Source organism: Notolepis coatsorum (assembly GCF_963971535.1).
Source record: "Notolepis coatsorum genome assembly, chromosome: 4".
Classification (NCBI taxonomy): domain Eukaryota; kingdom Metazoa; phylum Chordata; class Actinopteri; order Aulopiformes; family Paralepididae; genus Notolepis; species Notolepis coatsorum.
Window position 1 is genome coordinate 190207751 of NC_140168.1, and position 13712 is coordinate 190221462.

The 13712-nt window shown below is 49.2% G+C and overlaps 1 pseudogene across 1 annotated transcript in view; it reads left to right on the forward strand.

Annotated features, from left to right (window-relative positions):
- Positions 1–12908, forward strand: part of LOC311227531 — a 361611-nt pseudogene extending 348703 nt beyond the window's left edge. The window contains exon 3 of the transcript in view: positions 12678–12908. The product of the transcript in view is annotated as an uncharacterized misc_RNA (transcript). The remainder of the gene's footprint in view (positions 1–12677) is intronic.
- Positions 12909–13712: the final 804 nt, after the last annotated feature.

A 13712-nucleotide genomic window follows, 5' to 3' on the forward strand; every position in this document is an offset into this window, starting at 1 on the left:
GGACAGAGGAACTGAGGACAGAGGAACTGAGGACAGAGGAACTGAAGAGAGAGGAACTGAGGAACTGAGGACAGAGGAACTGAGGACAGATGACCTGAGGACAGAGGAACTGAGGACAGAGGAACTGAGGACAGGGGAACTGAAGAGAGAGGAACTGAGGACAGAGGAAGTGAGGAACTGAGGAACTGAAGACAGAGGTACTGAAGACAGAGGAACTGAGGAACTGAGGAACTGAGAACAGAGGAACTGAGGAACTGAGGAACTGAGGAACTGAGGACAGAGGAACTGAGGAACTGAGGAACTGAAGACAGAGCAACTGAGGACAGAGGAACTGAGGACAGAGGAACTGAGGACAGAGGAACTGAAGACAGAGGAACTGAGGAACTGAGGACAGAGGAAATGAAGACAGAGGAACTGAAGACAGAGGAACAGAGGACAGAGGAACTGAAGACAGAGGAACTGAGGAACTGAGGACAGAGGAACTGAAGACAGAGGAACTGAAGACAGAGGAACTGAAGACAGAGGAACAGAGGCACTGAGGACAGAGGAACTGAAGACAGAGGAACTGAAGAGAGAGGAACTGAGGACAGAGGAACAGAGGAACTGAGGAACTGAGGAACTGAGGACAGAGGAACTGAAGAGAGAGGAACTGAGGACAGAGGAACGGAGGACAGAGGAACTGAGGACAGAGGAACTGAGGACAGAGGAACTGAAGACAGAGGAACTGAGGACAGAGGGACAGAGGAACTGAGGAACTGAGGACAGACGAACTGAGGACTGAGGAACTGTAGACAGAGGAACTGAGGACAGAGGAACTGAGGAACTGAGGACAGAGGAACTGAAGACAGAGGAACTGAGGACAGAGGAACTGAGGACAGATAAACTGAAGACAGGGGAACTGAGGACAGAGGAACTGAAGACAGAGGAACTGAGGAACTGAGGACAGAGGAACTGAAGACAGAGGAGCTGAAGAACTGAGGACAGAGGAACTGAAGACAGAGGAACTGAAGACAGAGGAACTGAAGACAGAGGAACAGAGGACAGAGGAACTGAAGACAGAGGAACTGAGGAACTGAGGACAGAGGAACTGAGGACAGAGGAACTGAGGACAGAGGAACTGAAGACAGAGGAACTGAGGAACTGAGGACAGAGGACCTGAGGAACTGAGGAACTGAGGAACTGAGGAGAAAGGAACTGAGGGCAGAGGAACTGAAGACAGAGGAACTGAGGACAGAGGAACTGAAGACAGAGGAACTGAGGACAGAGGAACTGAGGACAGAGGAACTGAGGACAGAGGAACTGAAGACAGAGGAACTGAGGAACTGAGGACAGAGGAACTGAAGACAGAGGAACTGAGGACAGAGGAACTGAGGACAGAGGAACTGAAGACAGAGGAACTGAGGAACTGAGGACAGAGGAAATGAAGACAGAGGAACTGAAGACAGAGGAACTGAAGACAGAGGAACAGAGGACAGAGGAACTGAAGACAGAGGAACTGAGGAACTGAGGACAAAGGAACTGAAGACAGAGGAACTGAAGACAGAGGAACAGAGGACAGAGGAACTGAAGACAGAGGTACTGAGGAACTGAGGACAGAGGAACTGAAGACAGAGGAACTGAAGAGAGAGGAACTGAGGACAGAGGAACAGAGGAACTGAGGAACTGAGGACAGAGGAACTGAATAGAGAGGAACTGAGGACAGAGGAACGGAGGACAGAGGAACTGAGGACAGAGGAACTGAGGACAGAGGAACTGAAGACAGAGGAACTGAGGACAGAGGGACAGAGGAACTGAGGAACTGAGGACAGAGGAACTGAGGACAGAGGAACTGTAGACAGAGGAACTGAGGAACTGAGTACAGAGGAACTGAGGAACTGAGGACAGATGAACTGAGGACAGAGGAACTGAAGACAGAGGAACTGAGGACAAAGGAACTGAGGACAGATAAACTGAAGACAGAGGAACTGAGGACAGAGGAACTGAAGACAGAGGAACTGAGGAACTGAGGACAGAGGAACTGAAGACAGAGGAGCTGAAGAACTGAGGACAGAGGAACTGAAGACAGAGGAACTGAAGACAGAGGAACTGAAGACAGAGGAACAGAGGACAGAGGAACTGAAGACAGAGGAACTGAGGAACTGAGGACAGAGGAACTGAAGACAGAGGAACTGAAGACAGAGGAACTGAAGACAGAGGAACAGAGGCACTGAGGACAGAGGAACTGAAGACAGAGGAACTGAAGAGAGAGGAACTGAGGACAGAGGAACAGAGGAACTGAGGAACTGAGGAACTGAGGACAGAGGAACTGAAGAGAGAGGAACTGAGGACAGAGGAACGGAGGACAGAGGAACTGAGGACAGAGGAACTGAGGACAGAGGAACTGAAGACAGAGGAACTGAGGACAGAGGGACAGAGGAACTGAGGAACTGAGGACAGACGAACTGAGGACTGAGGAACTGTAGACAGAGGAACTGAGGACAGAGGAACTGAGGAACTGAGGACAGAGGAACTGAAGACAGAGGAACTGAGGACAGAGGAACTGAGGACAGATAAACTGAAGACAGGGGAACTGAGGACAGAGGAACTGAAGACAGAGGAACTGAGGAACTGAGGACAGATGAACTGAAGACAGAGGAGCTGAAGAACTGAGGACAGAGGAACTGAAGACAGAGGAACTGAAGACAGAGGAACTGAAGACAGAGGAACAGAGGACAGAGGAACTGAAGACAGAGGAACTGAGGAACTGAGGACAGAGGAACTGAGGACAGAGGAACTGAGGACAGAGGAACTGAAGACAGAGGAACTGAGGAACTGAGGACAGAGGACATGAGGAACTGAGGAACTGAGGAACTGAGGAGAAAGGAACTGAGGGCAGAGGAACTGAAGACAGAGGAACTGAGGACAGAGGAACTGAAGACAGAGGAACTGAGGACAGAGGAACTGAGGACAGAGGAACTGAGGACAGAGGAACTGAAGACAGAGGAACTGAGGAACTGAGGACAGAGGAACTGAAGACAGAGGAACTGAGGACAGAGGAACTGAGGACAGAGGAACTGAAGACAGAGGAACTGAGGAACTGAGGACAGAGGAAATGAAGACAGAGGAACTGAAGACAGAGGAACTGAAGACAGAGGAACAGAGGACAGAGGAACTGAAGACAGGGGAACTGAGGAACTGAGGACAAAGGAACTGAAGACAGAGGAACTGAAGACAGAGGAACAGAGGACAGAGGAACTGAAGACAGAGGTACTGAGGAACTGAGGACAGAGGAACTGAAGACAGAGGAACTGAAGAGAGGGGAACTGAGGACAGAGGAACAGAGGAACTGAGGAACTGAGGACAGAGGAACTGAATAGAGAGGAACTGAGGACAGAGGAACGGAGGACAGAGGAACTGAGGACAGAGGAACTGAGGACAGAGGAACTGAAGACAGAGGAACTGAGGACAGAGGGACAGAGGAACTGAGGAACTGATGACAGAGGAACTGAGGACAGAGGAACTGTAGACAGAGGAACTGAGGAACTGAGTACAGAGGAACTGAGGAACTGAGGACAGATGAACTGAGGACAGAGGAACTGAAGACAGAGGAACTGAGGACAAAGGAACTGAGGACAGATAAACTGAAGACAGAGGAACTGAGGACAGAGGAACTGAAGACAGAGGAACTGAGGAACTGAGGACAGAGGAACTGAAGACAGAGGAGCTGAAGAACTGAGGACAGAGGAACTGAAGACAGAGGAACTGAAGACAGAGGAACTGAAGACAGAGGAACAGAGGACAGAGGAACTGAAGACAGAGGGACTGAGGAACTGAGGACAGAGGAACTGAGGACAGAGGAACTGAGGACAGAGGAACTGAAGACAGAGGAACTGAGGAACTGAGGACAGAGGACCTGAGGAACTGAGGAACTGAGGAGAAAGGAACTGAGGACAGAGGAACTGAAGACAGAGGAACTGAGGACAGAGGAACTGAAGACAGAGGAACTGAGGACAGAGGAACTGAGGACAGAGGAACTGAGGACAGAGGAACTGAAGACAGAGGAACTGAGGAACTGAGGACAGAGGAACTGAAGACAGAGGAACTGAAGACAGAGGAACAGAGGACAGAGGAACTTAAGACAGAGGAACTGAGGAACTGAGGACAGATGAACTGAAGACAGAGGAACTGAAGACAGAGGAACTGAAGACAGAGGAACAGAGGACAGAGGACCTGAAGACAGAGGAACTGAGGAACTGAGGACAGAGGAACTGAAGACAGAGGAACTGAAGAGAGAGGAACTGAGGACAGAGGAACAGAGGAACTGAGGAACTGAGGAACTGAGGACAGAGGAACTGAAGAGAGAGGAACTGAGGACAGAGGAACGGAGGACAGAGGAACTGAGGACAGAGGAACTGAGGAACTGAGGAACTGAGGACAGAGGGACAGAGGAACTGATGAACTGAGGACAGAGGAACTGAGGACAGAGGAACTGTAGACAGAGGAACTGAGGAACTGAGGACAGAGGAACTGAGGACAGAGGAACTGAAGACAGAGGAACTGAGGACAGAGGAACTGAGGACAGAGGAACTGAAGACAGAGGAACTGAGGACAGAGGAACTGAAGACAGATGAACTGAGGAACTGAGGACAGAGGAACTGAAGACAGAGGAACTGAAGACAGAGGAACTGAAGACAGAGGAACAGAGGACAGAGGAACTGAAGACAGAGGAACTGAGGAACTGAGGACAGAGGAACTGAGGACAGAGGAACTGAGGACAGAGGAACTGAAGACAGAGGAACTGAGGAACTGAGGACAGAGGACCTGAGGAACTGAGGAACTGAGGAGAAAGGAACTGAGGACAGAGGAACTGAAGACAGAGGAACTGAGGACAGAGGAACTGAAGACAGAGGAACTGAAGACAGAAGAACTGAGGACAGAGGAACTGAAGACAGAGGAACTGAGGAACTGAGGACAGAGGAACTGAAGACAGAGGAACTGAAGACAGAGGAACTGAAGACAGAGGAACAGAGGACAGAGGAACTGAAGACAGAGGAACTGAGGACAGAGGAACTGAATACAGAGGAACTGAAGAGAGAGGAACTGAGGACAGAGGAACTGAGGACAGAGGAACTGAGGACAGAGGAACAGAGGAACTGAGGAACTGAGGAACTGAGGACAGAGGAACTGAAGAGAGAGGAACTGAGGACAGAGGAACTGAAGACAGAGGAACTGAAGACAGAGGAACTGAAGACAGAGGAACAGAGGACAGAGGAACTGAAGACAGAGGAACTGAGGAACTGAGGACAAAGGAACTGAAGACAGAGGAACTGAAGACAGAGGAACAGAGGACAGAGGAACTGAAGACAGAGGTACTGAGGAACTGAGGACAGAGGAACTGAAGACAGAGGAACTGAAGAGAGAGGAACTGAGGACAGAGGAACAGAGGAACTGAGGAACTGAGGACAGAGGAACTGAAGAGAGAGGAACTGAGGACAGAGGAACGGAGGACAGAGGAACTGAGGACAGAGGAACTGAGGACAGAGGAACTGAAGACAGAGGAACTGAGGACAGAGGGACAGAGGAACTGTAGACAGAGGAACTGAGGAACTGAGTACAGAGGAACTGAGGAACTGAGGACAGATGAACTGAGGACAGAGGAACTGAAGACAGAGGAACTGAGGACAGAGGAACTGAGGACAGATAAACTGAAGACAGAGGAACTGAGGACAGAGGAACTGAAGACAGAGGAACTGAGGAACTGAGGACAGAGGAACTGAAGACAGAGGAGCTGAAGAACTGAGGACAGAGGAACTGAAGACAGAGGAACTGAAGACAGAGGAACTGAAGACAGAGGAACAGAGGACAGAGGAACTGAAGACAGAGGGACTGAGGAACTGAGGCCAGAGGAACTGAGGACAGAGGAACTGAGGACAGAGGAACTGAAGACAGAGGAACTGAGGAACTGAGGACAGAGGACCTGAGGAACTGAGGAACTGAGGAGAAAGGAACTGAGGACAGAGGAACTGAAGACAGAGGAACTGAGGACAGAGGAACTGAAGACAGAGGAACTGAGGACAGAGGAACTGAGGACAGAGGAACTGAGGACAGAGGAACTGAAGACAGAGGAACTGAGGAACTGAGGACAGAGGAACTGAAGACAGAGGAACTGAAGACAGAGGAACAGAGGACAGAGGAACTTAAGACAGAGGAACTGAGGAACTGAGGACAGATGAACTGAAGACAGAGGAACTGAAGACAGAGGAACTGAAGACAGAGGAACAGAGGACAGAGGACCTGAAGACAGAGGAACTGAGGAACTGAGGACAGAGGAACTGAAGACAGAGGAACTGAAGAGAGAGGAACTGAGGACAGAGGAACAGAGGAACTGAGGAACTGAGGAACTGAGGACAGAGGAACTGAAGAGAGAGGAACTGAGGACAGAGGAACGGAGGACAGAGGAACTGAGGACAGAGGAACTGAGGAACTGAGGAACTGAGGACAGAGGGACAGAGGAACTGATGAACTGAGGACAGAGGAACTGAGGACAGAGGAACTGTAGACAGAGGAACTGAGGAACTGAGGACAGAGGAACTGAGGACAGAGGAACTGAAGACAGAGGAACTGAGGACAGAGGAACTGAGGACAGAGGAACTGAAGACAGAGGAACTGAGGACAGAGGAACTGAAGACAGATGAACTGAGGAACTGAGGACAGAGGAACTGAAGACATAGGAACTGAAGACAGAGGAACTGAAGACAGAGGAACAGAGGACAGAGGAACTGAAGACAGAGGAACTGAGGAACTGAGGACAGAGGAACTGAGGACAGAGGAACTGAGGACAGAGGAACTGAGGACAGAGGAACTGTAGACAGAGGAACTGAGGAACTGAGTACAGAGGAACTGAGGAACTGAGGACAGATGAACTGAGGACAGAGGAACTGAAGACAGAGGAACTGAGGACAGAGGAACTGAGGACAGATAAACTGAAGACAGAGGAACTGAGGACAGAGGAACTGAAGACAGAGGAACTGAGGAACTGAGGACAGAGGAACTGAAGACAGAGGAGCTGAAGAACTGAGGACAGAGGAACTGAAGACAGAGGAACTGAAGACAGAGGAACTGAAGACAGAGGAACAGAGGACAGAGGAACTGAAGACAGAGGGACTGAGGAACTGAGGCCAGAGGAACTGAGGACAGAGGAACTGAGGACAGAGGAACTGAAGACAGAGGAACTGAGGAACTGAGGACAGAGGACCTGAGGAACTGAGGAACTGAGGAGAAAGGAACTGAGGACAGAGGAACTGAAGACAGAGGAACTGAGGACAGAGGAACTGAAGACAGAGGAACTGAGGACAGAGGAACTGAGGACAGAGGAACTGAGGACAGAGGAACTGAAGACAGAGGAACTGAGGAACTGAGGACAGAGGAACTGAAGACAGAGGAACTGAAGACAGAGGAACAGAGGACAGAGGAACTTAAGACAGAGGAACTGAGGAACTAAGGACAGATGAACTGAAGACAGAGGAACTGAAGACAGAGGAACTGAAGACAGAGGAACAGAGGACAGAGGACCTGAAGACAGAGGAACTGAGGAACTGAGGACAGAGGAACTGAAGACAGAGGAACTGAAGAGAGAGGAACTGAGGACAGAGGAACAGAGGAACTGAGGAACTGAGGAACTGAGGACAGAGGAACTGAAGAGAGAGGAACTGAGGACAGAGGAACGGAGGACAGAGGAACTGAGGACAGAGGAACTGAGGAACTGAGGAACTGAGGACAGAGGGACAGAGGAACTGATGAACTGAGGACAGAGGAACTGAGGACAGAGGAACTGTAGACAGAGGAACTGAGGAACTGAGGACAGAGGAACTGAGGACAGAGGAACTGAAGACAGAGGAACTGAGGACAGAGGAACTGAGGACAGAGGAACTGAAGACAGAGGAACTGAGGACAGAGGAACTGAAGACAGATGAACTGAGGAACTGAGGACAGAGGAACTGAAGACAGAGGAACTGAAGACAGAGGAACTGAAGACAGAGGAACAGAGGACAGAGGAACTGAAGACAGAGGAACTGAGGAACTGAGGACAGAGGAACTGAGGACAGAGGAACTGAGGACAGAGGAACTGAAGACAGAGGAACTGAGGAACTGAGGACAAAGGACCTGAGGAACTGAGGAACTGAGGAGAAAGGAACTGAGGACAGAGGAACTGAAGACAGAGGAACTGAGGACAGAGGAACTGAAGACAGAGGAACTGAAGACAGAAGAACTGAGGACAGAGGAACTGAAGACAGAGGAACTGAGGAACTGAGGACAGAGGAACTGAAGACAGAGGAACTGAAGACAGAGGAACTGAAGACAGAGGAACAGAGGACAGAGGAACTGAAGACAGAGGAACTGAGGAACTGAGGACAGAGGAACTGAATACAGAGGAACTGAAGAGAGAGGAACTGAGGACAGAGGACTGAGGACAGAGGAACTGAGGACAGAGGAACATAGGAACTGAGGAACTGAGGAACTGAGGACAGAGGAACTGAAGAGAGAGGAACTGAGGACAGAGGAACTGAAGACAGAGGAACTGAGGACAGAGGAACAGAGGAACTGAGGAACTGAGGAACTGAGGACAGAGGAACTGAAGAGAGAGGAACTGAAGAGAGAGGAACTGAAGACAGAGGAACTGAGGACAGAGGGACAGAGGAACTGAGGAACTGAGGACAGAGGAACTGAGGACAGAGGAACTGAGGACAGAGGAACTGAGGACAGAGGAACTGAATACAGAAGAACTGAGGACAGAGGAACTGAGGAACTGAGGACAGAGGAACTGAGGACAGAGGAACTGAAGACAGAGGAACTGAGGACAGAGGAACTGAAGACAGAGGAACTGAGGACAGAGGAACTGAGGAACTGAGGACAGAGGAACTGAGGACAGAGGAACTGAAGACAGAGGAACTGAGGACAGAGGAACTGAGGAACTGAGGAACTGAAGACAGAGGAACTGAGGAACTGAGGAACTGAGGAACTGAAGACAGAGGAACTGAGGAACTGAGGACAGAGGAACTGAAGACAGAGGAACTGAGGACAGAGGAACTAAAGACACAGGAACTGAGGAACTGAAGACAGAGGAACTGAGGAACTGAGGAACTGAAGACAGAGGAACTGAGGAACTGAGGAACTGAGGACAGGAACTGAGGACAGAGGAACTGAAGACAGAGGAACTGAGGAACTGAGTTTCTATTCTCTATTCTCAGTGTCATCTCCAAAGTTCTTGAGAAGGTCATATTTAATCAAATATCAGATTTTCTTAAACAGACAGATCTCCTTTATCAATTCCAGTCTGGCTTTCGCCCTGTGTATTCTACGGATGCTTGCCTGATTGATCTCACTGACCATATTCGAACCCAGATGGACTGTGGCAAACAAACTGGCATGGTTCTGATTGACCTGCAGAAAGCGTTTGATACTGTTGACCATCAGATCCTGCTTGAGAAGCTCAAAGCCTGTGGGATGGACGATGGGTCGGTGAGATGGTTTAGGTCGTACTTGACTGGGAGGACCCAGGTTGTGAACATAAATGGTGTCGCATCTTCATATAATGAAATAACATGTGGGGTGCCGCGAGGCAGCATCCTTGCTCCATTGCTATTTTCACTATATGTTAACGACATGGTGTCTGCCGTATCCTGCAGACTCCTACTGTATGCTGAAGACTCAGCACTTCTGGTGTCTGGAGACGACACGGCAGAAATACAAGCCGGTCTCAGTAGGGAGCTGGAAAGCCTTCACAAATGGTTAGTTGACAACAGATTATCGATTCACCTTGGAAAAACTGAGTCAATTCTATTCAGCTCAAAACATAAATTAAAGGAATGTTCCCGACTTGAGATAAGCTGTAATGGCTTCAGTGTCGAGTCTAGAGACTGTGTTAAATACCTAGGTGCAGACCTCGACCAAACACTCTCAGGGAAAACAATGGCCCTGAAGGTGATCAAAAAAGTTAACACAAGGGTGAAATTTTTGCACAGAAAAAAGAGGTTCTTATCACTGGAAACTATGAAACTGCTTGCCAACTGCATGATCCTCAGCCAATATGACTATGCATGTACGTACTGGTATAGTGGTGTTACAGTGAAAAGTAAACACAGGCTACAAACCAGCCAAAATAAGACCATACGATTGGTCCTAAATCTGCCACCTCGAACCCATATTGAGCCATGTCACTTCAATGAGGTGGGATGGCTCCCTGTGGAGCAGAGGGTCTCCTTTCTGAAACTGGGACATATGTATAAAATGTTAAATGGATCTGCCCCCAGATATTTATGCTCTCGTATTGTCCTGCGTGGCCAGGTCCACGGACGACAGTTACGGTCTGGACAGCTCTCAGTTTATGAGCCTAGAAAGGGTTCCTATTCACAGAATGGCTTTCTGTCTACAGCCAGCCGGCTGTGGAACTCTCTGCCCAGGGCCATCCAAAACTCCCCCACTATTGCTGTCTTCAAGAGGGGTGTGAAGCGACATCTGCAACAATAGGTTGCAGAGGGTGCTTGGCCACCACTCTTGAAGAACAGGAACATGACATGCTGAAATGAGGCTCTTTCAGAAAATTGTGTTGTCTATTTTATCTACTTGTTGTATCTGTTTTATCTTCTTAACTCTTTCTTTGTGATTTATTGTATTTTTCTTGGGACCATGTTGGAAACAAGTCGACAGACTTTCACATGTTATCCTTGTACCCCTTGTTTTTATACTATTGTATAAATTGTATGTACTAAATAAAAATCAAATCAAATCGAGGAACTGAAGACAGAGGAACTGAGGAACAGAGGAACTGAGGACAGAGATACTGAGGAACTGAGGACAGAGGAACTGAAGACAGAGGAACTGAGGAACTGAGGAACTGAAGACAGAGGAACTGTGTAACTGAGGAACTGAGGACAGAGGAACTGAGGACAGAGGAACTGAAGACAGAGGAACTGAGGAACTGAGGAACTGAAGACAGAGCAACTGAGGAAATGAGGAACTGAGGACAGAGGAACTGAGGCACTGAGGACAGAGGAACTGAAGACAGAGGAACTGAGAACAGAGTAACTGAGGACAGAGGAACTGAGGAACTGAGGACAGAGGAACTGAGGAACTGAGGAACTGAGGATAGAGGAACTGAGGAACTGAGGACAGAGGAACTGAGGACAGAGGAACTGAGGAACCAGAGGACAGGGTAGGCAGGTGGGGGGGGGGGGAGCCCGCTGTTGGAATAATTTGCAACCCCCTTCCTCTCTCTCTCCTCACATCCTGTCCCCCAGCGCGCTCCCAATACGACATTCTCCTAAGTTCTCCCATTATCCCCTCATGATTGTTCCAAAGAAAAAAATTAAATACAACAACCTAAAAAGCCCGGGAATTGCGTCGCCGTCGGGGAACGGCTGATTGGATTTGCTTATTTTGTAGCGATAATGCGAGCAGAATACCCCGTCGAGAAATCTGTGTGGTTTCACAAACATCTGCCGCGGAAGACGGCGCCCCAGAAGAGCCTCTGGGTGCAGAGAGGGAGTCAAAACCCGCTGCAGACAATCGGCGGGAAAATCTCTGCCGTATTTTTGCCGCAGTCGGGGGAGTGGGGCACGAATAACTTGCATCTCCAAAAAGAGTCAGAGATTTTCAGATTGACACCAGTGCGTTTTGATGTTCCGCGGCTCCTCCGGGTCATTACGGTTGCACACAACACAGAGAACCGCGGAACAAACGCTCTATTCAGATAAAAACACAGAAAATCACAGAAATTGGACTCTTGAGGCTTTCACCCACCAGGGGTGTCGGGGCCTGTGAAGCAGACGTTGCTTTCATTACCGTGGCACCTTTTGACACGTAATGGGGCTGAGTGCCGGGCGCGGATTACTGGGCGGGAGGCTTTGTGTTGTGTGTTTTGTTGAGGGAACGAGGTGGGAAGCATCTTTACACGCGACTTCGCTGCAGTGACGACGGCATGAAGGGGAGCCCGCAGGGCACACACACACAGACACACACACACACACACACACATAACAACATACATACATACATACATACGCACACACACACACACACACACACACACACACACTCACACACACACACACACATACATACATACACACACACACACACACACACACACACACACACACACACACACACACACACACACACACACACACACACACACAGAGAGACACACACACGCACACAGCCACACACACACACACACACACACGCACACAGAGCCACACACACACACACAGCCACACACACACACGCACAGAGCCACACACACACACACACACACACACACACACAGCCACAGCCACAGCCACAGCCACAGCCACAGCCACAGCCACAGCCACAGCCACACACACACACACACACACACACACACACACACACACACACACACACACACACACACACACAGCCACACACACACACAGAGACATACATACGCACACACACACAAAGACAGAGACACACACACACAGAGCCACATGCACACGCACACACACGCGCAGCCACACGCACACAGACACACACACACACACATACACAAATATGCACACACACACAGGGAGAGAGATGCACACACAAAGAATAAGTACTTGAGGAAAGTAAGAAAGCAAGCATACTCCCTCACAGGAATTATGGCAAAAAAGTCATACAAACAGAATCATCAGAAACTCTCTCATACGCACGCACACACACACACACACACACACACACACACACACACACACACACACACACACACACACACACACACACACACACACACACACACACACACACACACACACACACACACACACACACACACACACACACACACACACACACACACACACACACACACACACACACACACACACACACACACACACACACACACACACACACACACACACACACACACACACACACACACACACACACACACACACACACACACACACACACACACACACACACACACACACACACACACACACACACACACACACACACACACACACACACACACACACACACACACACACACACACACACACACACACACACACACACACACACACACACACAGAGGAGCAATATTCATTGTATGCTAACACACAGTGGTAGGTCTCCTGGTATTTTAAGCACCATGGACAGCAGCCGCTGCTTGACAACCTCTCAGTGCTTCAGAGTCTCTCTCACAGCTCAAGCACATCTCAGTGTGAATCACAAACATGCTTTCAACACTAGATGTAACCCCCTTTCACTACCACACTACAGAAGGTTAACCTTTCACTACCACACTACAGAAGGTTAACCTTTCACTACCACACTACAGACGGTTAACCTTTCACTACCACACTACAGAAGGTTAACCTTTCACTACCACACTACAGAAGGTTAACCTTTCACTACCACACTACAGAAGGTTAACCTTTCACTACCACACTACAGACGGTTAACCTTTCACTACCAAACTACAGAAGGTTAACCTTTCACTACCACACTACAGAAGGTTAACCTTTCACTACCACACTACAGAAGGTTAACCTTTCACTACCACACTACAGAAGGTTAACCTTTCACTACCACACTACAGACGGTTAACCTTTCACTACCACACTACAGAAGGTTAACCTTTCACTACCACACTACAGAAGGTTAACCTTTCACTACCACACTACAGAAGGTTAACCTTTCACTACCACTCTACAGAAGGT